Source organism: Puntigrus tetrazona, chromosome 21 (assembly GCF_018831695.1).
Source record: "Puntigrus tetrazona isolate hp1 chromosome 21, ASM1883169v1, whole genome shotgun sequence".
NCBI lineage: Eukaryota > Metazoa > Chordata > Actinopteri > Cypriniformes > Cyprinidae > Puntigrus > Puntigrus tetrazona.
In genome coordinates this window covers 12,453,950-12,460,481 of record NC_056719.1, presented here as the reverse complement: position 1 = coordinate 12,460,481, position 6,532 = coordinate 12,453,950, and the positions used below count along the sequence as shown (strand labels likewise).

Sequence of the window (6,532 nt, the reverse complement as noted above, 5' to 3'; positions counted from 1 at the left end):
TGAGTTGCTCTTGGTAACACTTCAGTAATTCACGCTAATAAGCGAATGTCGCTTGCAGATTAGAAACATTCGTGGGAGGTGAAGTATGCTGTAAAAAGGAGGCAGAAGCTCATGTTGAATCCATATGCAGTATTTTATTTAAAATCACAAGCAGCAAACAGAGACATTAAGGAAGGCTGAAGGTCAAACACCAAAAAGGCAGTCAGATCTTTCAGCGAGTACAGGGGAAATCCATTGAACAATAGTCACAAGGCAGGCAATACAGAAGTCCACACCAGGCAAACAAGACAGGGCAGATCCAAGACTCGAAAAATGTGAAACAGGCAGAATCATACACAAACAGGCAGTCAGCAGATAATCAGAAGAACGTGCAGTAAGGCAGGTTAAACTGGCAATACATTGTGTTTGAACACATGGAGGGCCTCTGCTTATAAAGACCTCAAACAGGAAATGGCACATGAAGAAGCAGAGGGAGTGATCCCAGCTCGGTTGAGGGCTCTCTCTGCTTCCAGTGTATAAATTTAACTGAGGAGAATTTTTCCAACTCAAGAGGGTCAAACAAAGGTAACAAATTTAAGCAAACGGTCTTAATTAAACGGAAACATCATAGTCCTTTGTACAAAACTGTGGAGTCCAGGATCAATGGGCAGGAAAGAGACCAGCATTAGTGGAGCTTGCAACCTTGAGCCTAGTCAACAAGTGACTGAGTTGAGTTTTTCAGTGGTGCAGTGATTGGATTCAGGTGTTTATGATTAGTAATCTGTTGATTGTGAACTGGTGTAGGAGGCTGGTTCAGTTGGTGAGACTGTGATTCTGTGACACAAAGAACTATTATGGAGATTTTTCCATCTACAAATTTTTTCCTTTTTTTTCTCTGAAAAGCATGGGCGCACACTATTGCTGAAAAACACTATCTCTGTATAGCAGTCATATCTATGTATGCACAAAGGCAGAGATCCCTTAACATGGCCATATCTTCACTGTAAAAAATGTCCGTTAAAATAACAGTGAAATGCTGTAAAATCACAACATTAAAATACTGTAAATTGAATTACAGTGAAACATTGTATACTTTACAGTGTAATTTAGTGACATGTTAAACTAAATGTAACTGTAAATTCAACATCAAAATGATGTTTTTTAAACATACTTTCTCTGTGTAAAAGACATATTGATGTTATTTTGACAAACAAACACTGTTTTTGCAATACAATGCAATACAGTATAAATGGCAATGAAATTGTGTTAAAATTACAATTAAATTCTGTAGACTTAAATAAAAACATGCATGCTTTCCAAAATGCTGTAAGAAAGACTGTCATTTCAAAGTTGCCTATTTATTTAGCCTGTTATTATTTTATGAAAGGTGAGCAGTATTTGGATTGTTTTAGCAATGATTTTAGGGGGAATTTTCAAACAAAGCACCCTGGGTAAATGAACACTGAAGAACGTTGGAGGACCAGTGCAAAGTGTCTCTGGTAAGTAGCCTAAAATCGTTGAAAATCTCTATTTTTTTATGCTTCTGCTTCAGTTCAGACATCTTCATTGTATTCTTTGGTTAGACTCGTTGCCAATGTGAGATAACACGTTCTAGTCCGCGGAGAAGCCTATCGCTGCAGCCTGTAGGATTTGGATATCCATATCCAAGTCGGCCATATATTCATTACGCCACGTTCGATGAGATATCTAAGTAAAACAAACTGCAAAACGACAGAAGACAACTACAAAAGACGAACTTTATGCTGGTAAGTGATCACACATAGTGTCTTATGTTCATAACGACTTTGCTTTGTTGACATTGGGGAACAATAATGCACGTAATACGGTGATATTTGCCTCTTGGATAATGTATCGTTGTCGTGTCAATTTAACGTTAACGTTAGCTGGAGCAAGCTTGTTCATGCAATATTATCCGCTGTGCGAATATACACATTTTCAGTTTGCTAAATTATGCAAGATTAGTAAGACCTAAACTGCTGTTATAGCTAAATATGAGTTCGGCATGAAAAACACTAACGTTAACGTTAGTTTCCAGTGTTGGCCAAAATAACTAAATTAAGTTAAGCTTTTATAGTATTGTATCTGCATTTAGTAAGCTTCAGTTTTTTTGTACTTTGTACTTAAGTCCGCGAGCAGCCATATTTGCTGCTTGCGCATCGCTACCTCACTCAGCAAATCTCTCTCTCTCGTCGTGGTGTTTACAACGTTTTATATACAATTTTGATAGGAAATTAATTGCTTATATAGCGTGGTAAGTCTGCACTGCCTTTTAGATACAACGTTTTTCAAATATGTGTTTGTCAGTTGGGTGAGGTAATGTTAGCTATTCTTTCGGTGTTATGTGAGAGTTTAGCACTAGCTAAAATGGTTGTCTGCCGTTTTTGCAACCGACATTTTGCAAGTTTGAAAGGTTATGTACTGCACTGTAGAATCCACAGAAATGAACCCCGTTGTGTTTTTAAATGTGAATCCGCCGGTTGCAAGCAGACATTTTGTACATATTCAGCGTTTAAGGGTCATTTCTATCGCAAACACAATGCGCCCACGCTCTGTTTCTTTCTGATTGTCGTACATCAGCCATTATTGCGAATTTTGCTTGTGCTGTTCCACTGTGTGCGCGCCAATTTCAGGCCGTTAAAGAACTTCTATCCCACTTAAAAGAACATCTTGTGGAGGGGAGACCTGTGGCATGTCCGGTAACGGGCTGCAAAAGTTCGTTTACTTTAAAGTCATCCTTTACTGCTCACATGTCCAGGAAACATAGGGACTGTTCAGCTAGTACCATCAGTGAAATATATAAGGAGGTTACACCACAGTCCTCTGATGCTGCATTTCATGATGCCTCCCAGAATCTAGCCCCAAATGATGCGCCAAATAATGACTTGCCTCAGAATTTGAACGAGACTTTTCTTAGAAATATGTGCCTGTTCTATCTTAAGTTGCAAGGGCAGCTCCTCCTTCCAGCTTCAACCATACAAATAATAGTTGAAGAAATGCAAAATTTGCATGAAATGGGACAGGAATACACATTAAGTAAACTGCATACACTTTTGAGAGAGGAACTGAGTCTGACAGATGATGCCATTGACAAAATTGAAGCCTGTTTGAGGGATTCAGATCTCTTCTCCAACTCTCACCAGGGCCCACTGAGGTCAATATATTCAAGAGCACAGACATTCAAAAGCATGTTCCGGTACATAGAACCTACAAAGGTTGCATTAGGAAGTGATGAAAGTTTGACACAGAGGTTTGCTTATTATATTCCAGTGAAGCAGACATTGGCCAACTTATTAGAATCTGAGTTATGGAAAATGCAATATCACAGTCTTGTGACTCAGATACAGATGTGCTTTGTGATATAAAAGATGGAAAAATCTGCAAGTCAAACAAGTTCTTCAAAGAAAATCCAGGGTGTCTTAAGCTGATTCTGTACCAGGATGCATTTGAAATCGTAAATCCTCTTGGCTCAGCAAAGAAAAACACAAACTTGTTGCAGTCTACTTTTCTGTTGCTAACTTACCTGTTCATGTGAGGTCCAACACTGATCACATGTCCCTTGTCTTACTATGTGGTGAGAATGATTTAAAACACTTTGGACCTGGTAAGATCTTTTCAGAGTTGTTACAGGATTTAAAAGATTTAGAAGAAAATGGGATCACTGTTGGTGGTGAAACAGTCAAAGGGGCTTTGTATTGTGTTGCTGGTGACAATTTGGGATCACACAGTATTGGAGGGTTTACAGAAAACTTCAGTCGATCTCAGTACTTTTGCAGATACTGTGAAATTACTCGACGTGAGTTTCATGATGACCCACATGTTTGTGGTCCACAGCGCAACCCAGACAATTACGAGGCAGCTCTTGGACGCCTACAAGCAGAAGGCATCAGAGACGTCAAAGGAATTCAGGTAAATTCCGTTTTCAATAACTTGAATCCTTTCATGTATGTCAGCCGGGTCTTCCACCTTGCTTGGGCCATGACTTATTTGAGGGTATCGTATCGTATGATGTTGCCCTCTTCTTGAAGTATTTCATAAAAACAAAGAAATGGTTTACATACTCAATTTTGAATCGGCGAATCAAACAATTCAAATATAAAGGATCTGATGCCCTCACTAAGCCATGCAGTGTCAGCCCCATTGCATGCAAACTCTCTGGTCAGGCTGTGCAAAATTGGAATTTTTTGAGGTTGTTGCCTGTGCTGATTGGTGATAAGGTGCAAGATCCAGATGATGATGTGTGGCAGTTAACGCTACAGCTTAAAGATGTTGTGGATTTGGTCTGTGCTCAGAAGATTTCCGTGCCACAGGTAGCTTATCTTGAAATCACAATCCAAGACTATTTAGATTCAAGAAAGGGCTTGTTTCCTGAGAATCACCTAAAGCCAAAACATCATTACTTGCGGCATTATCCCGCACTAATTCTAAAATTTGGCCCACTTATCAGACTATGGACAATGCGGTTTGAAAGCAAGCATGCCTATTTCAAAAGGTGCGCAAGGCATTTGAAAAACTTTAAAAACATCTGTCTTACTTTATCTGAAAGACATCAAATGTTTCAGGCGTATCTATCGGCTGGACTAGGATGCAGTCAGTTGTTACATGTGAAAAACAGTTGTACTTTTGTCCCCAGCCTTTACAGTGATGCAATTAGGCATGCTGTTACTGATTTTGGCTTTTCTGAAAATGACACATGTGTCTCCACAGACACATGGCCAGTATAAGGGCACATCATATAAGAAGGGAGATTTCCTCATTACACAAAATGATGAGTCCATGGAGTTTGGAGAGCTTGTTGTCATTTTAATCCAACATAATGCAACTGTTTATTTTGTGTTGGACATGCACACATCTGAGTATCACAATGAATATCACATGTACTCTGTAACAAAACTGACTGCACAGTTGCTGTGCCTTAACATCACTAATTTGGTAGATTTTTATCCCTTAAAGTCGTACATCATCAATGGGCACCGAGTCATTCCATTAAAGCATAGTATATTGTCACAGTGAATTTCCACACACACTGTACTGTAGATAAAATGTCTATCTACAGCATGCTATCAGACACACTGCGTCAACCAGTAAGCCATGACATGTTATAGGTATAATGGCAGGTACTTATGTGTATAGTTTATAGGTGAACATGTATATAGTTAATATGCTTGCTAGAAATGTGAGCTAAATGTATGATTGTTTTTTTTTTTTTCCCTATCATGCAGAAATGGCTTTTCTACACGATTCCATCCGTGAGGTCCTGCCTGACCTATCTGATGTGGCAAAAGACATGTTAGTGGAAACACTGTTAGCACTGGGGGTAGAGACATACTCTGACTTGCAGTATATAACAGAGGCAGATTTATTGTCAGCGCTAAGACCCATTCAAGCACGGAAAGCTGTGGCTGCATGGAAGGGACATGTAAGTATGATGCAGCCAGCCATAGAAGGAAATAACATTGATCTGAAATGTGTATGTCCCTAATAATCTTTTGTGTATTTGTGTGTATTTTAAAGGCCAGGATACTACCCAGGATAGCAACAGTTCATTCAGCATCCAGGAAGGTGCTTCATCTCTTCCCTCAGTCTCACCAGGACCTTCTTCATCCTCTCGGTCTCTCTCACCAATATCAACCTCTTCCAGTGCCTCTCGCAGCCCAGATGTTGACTGGGCAGATACTTTTGACATTCCATGGAAGAAGTTTCCAGAAGAATTGATCCAGTCCTTAGAGAGAGGGAAGCGTCCAAGTCCACAGAAGAGGAGGGAGATGGTGAGGATTGTGGTACGCGAAATGATGCAGAAGTCATCAGACATAAGTAAAAGGCACAGCACTATTGTGGCCAAAAAAATAGTGGCTACATATCCCAAATCACTGCAGGATGTAATTGAAGGGGACATAATTGGGTCAGGGTACCATTCCTCGTAAAACAGCTCCAAAATAGAATTGAAAATGCAAAACGCTCCACAACACCAAAAAGCAGAAAAAGAAAACTGCATGCAGAGTCTGACACGGATGAAATACCTGCTGAAAAAGAGCTCCAATCCAGGACACCTATGGTTGCATCAAATGGGAAATGAAGTTCATGCCCCTTGGGGAGACTGCAGAGAGCCAACAGCAGAGCAGAGACAAACTGAAAAGCCTGTCTAAACAAAATGCCCCAAACCAGGATGTGGTTAAACAGCTCACCAGGTCGACATTCTACATCCAACGCAAAGAGGTCAACAACGGGAAAGAAATCAAATACTTACTGGAAGACTGGCCATTTTTGTTTGATGAGATAGGCATGGGTGTTCACTTTGAAGAGCTCACTGGAGTTAGTCTGAAAGAGACATTTGTTAGGAATTTGGACCTAAAGGGGGAACGACTCTTAAATTACTTGAAAACAGTTGCTGTGAACAAGTCAAAGAGGCTAGTCCAATCTTTTACAAACATTCAGCTGATGAGGAGAGAGCACACAGGGCCCTCAGGCGATTTGTTGGAGATGGTGTTGCTCCTGTTGTCTTACTTCGACGAGAAGGAAGACGTGATGTTCACAT

The 6,532-nt window shown here is 40.1% G+C and overlaps 1 long non-coding RNA gene across 1 annotated transcript; it reads left to right on the top strand.

The window, feature by feature from the left end:
* The first annotated feature begins 2,211 nt into the window (after positions 1–2,211).
* Positions 2,212–4,474, top strand: LOC122326778. The gene is made up of 3 exons (XR_006247508.1): positions 2,212–2,251; positions 3,832–3,906; positions 4,445–4,474. It is a non-coding gene; the product is annotated as an uncharacterized LOC122326778 (long non-coding RNA).
* Positions 4,475–6,532: the final 2,058 nt, after the last annotated feature.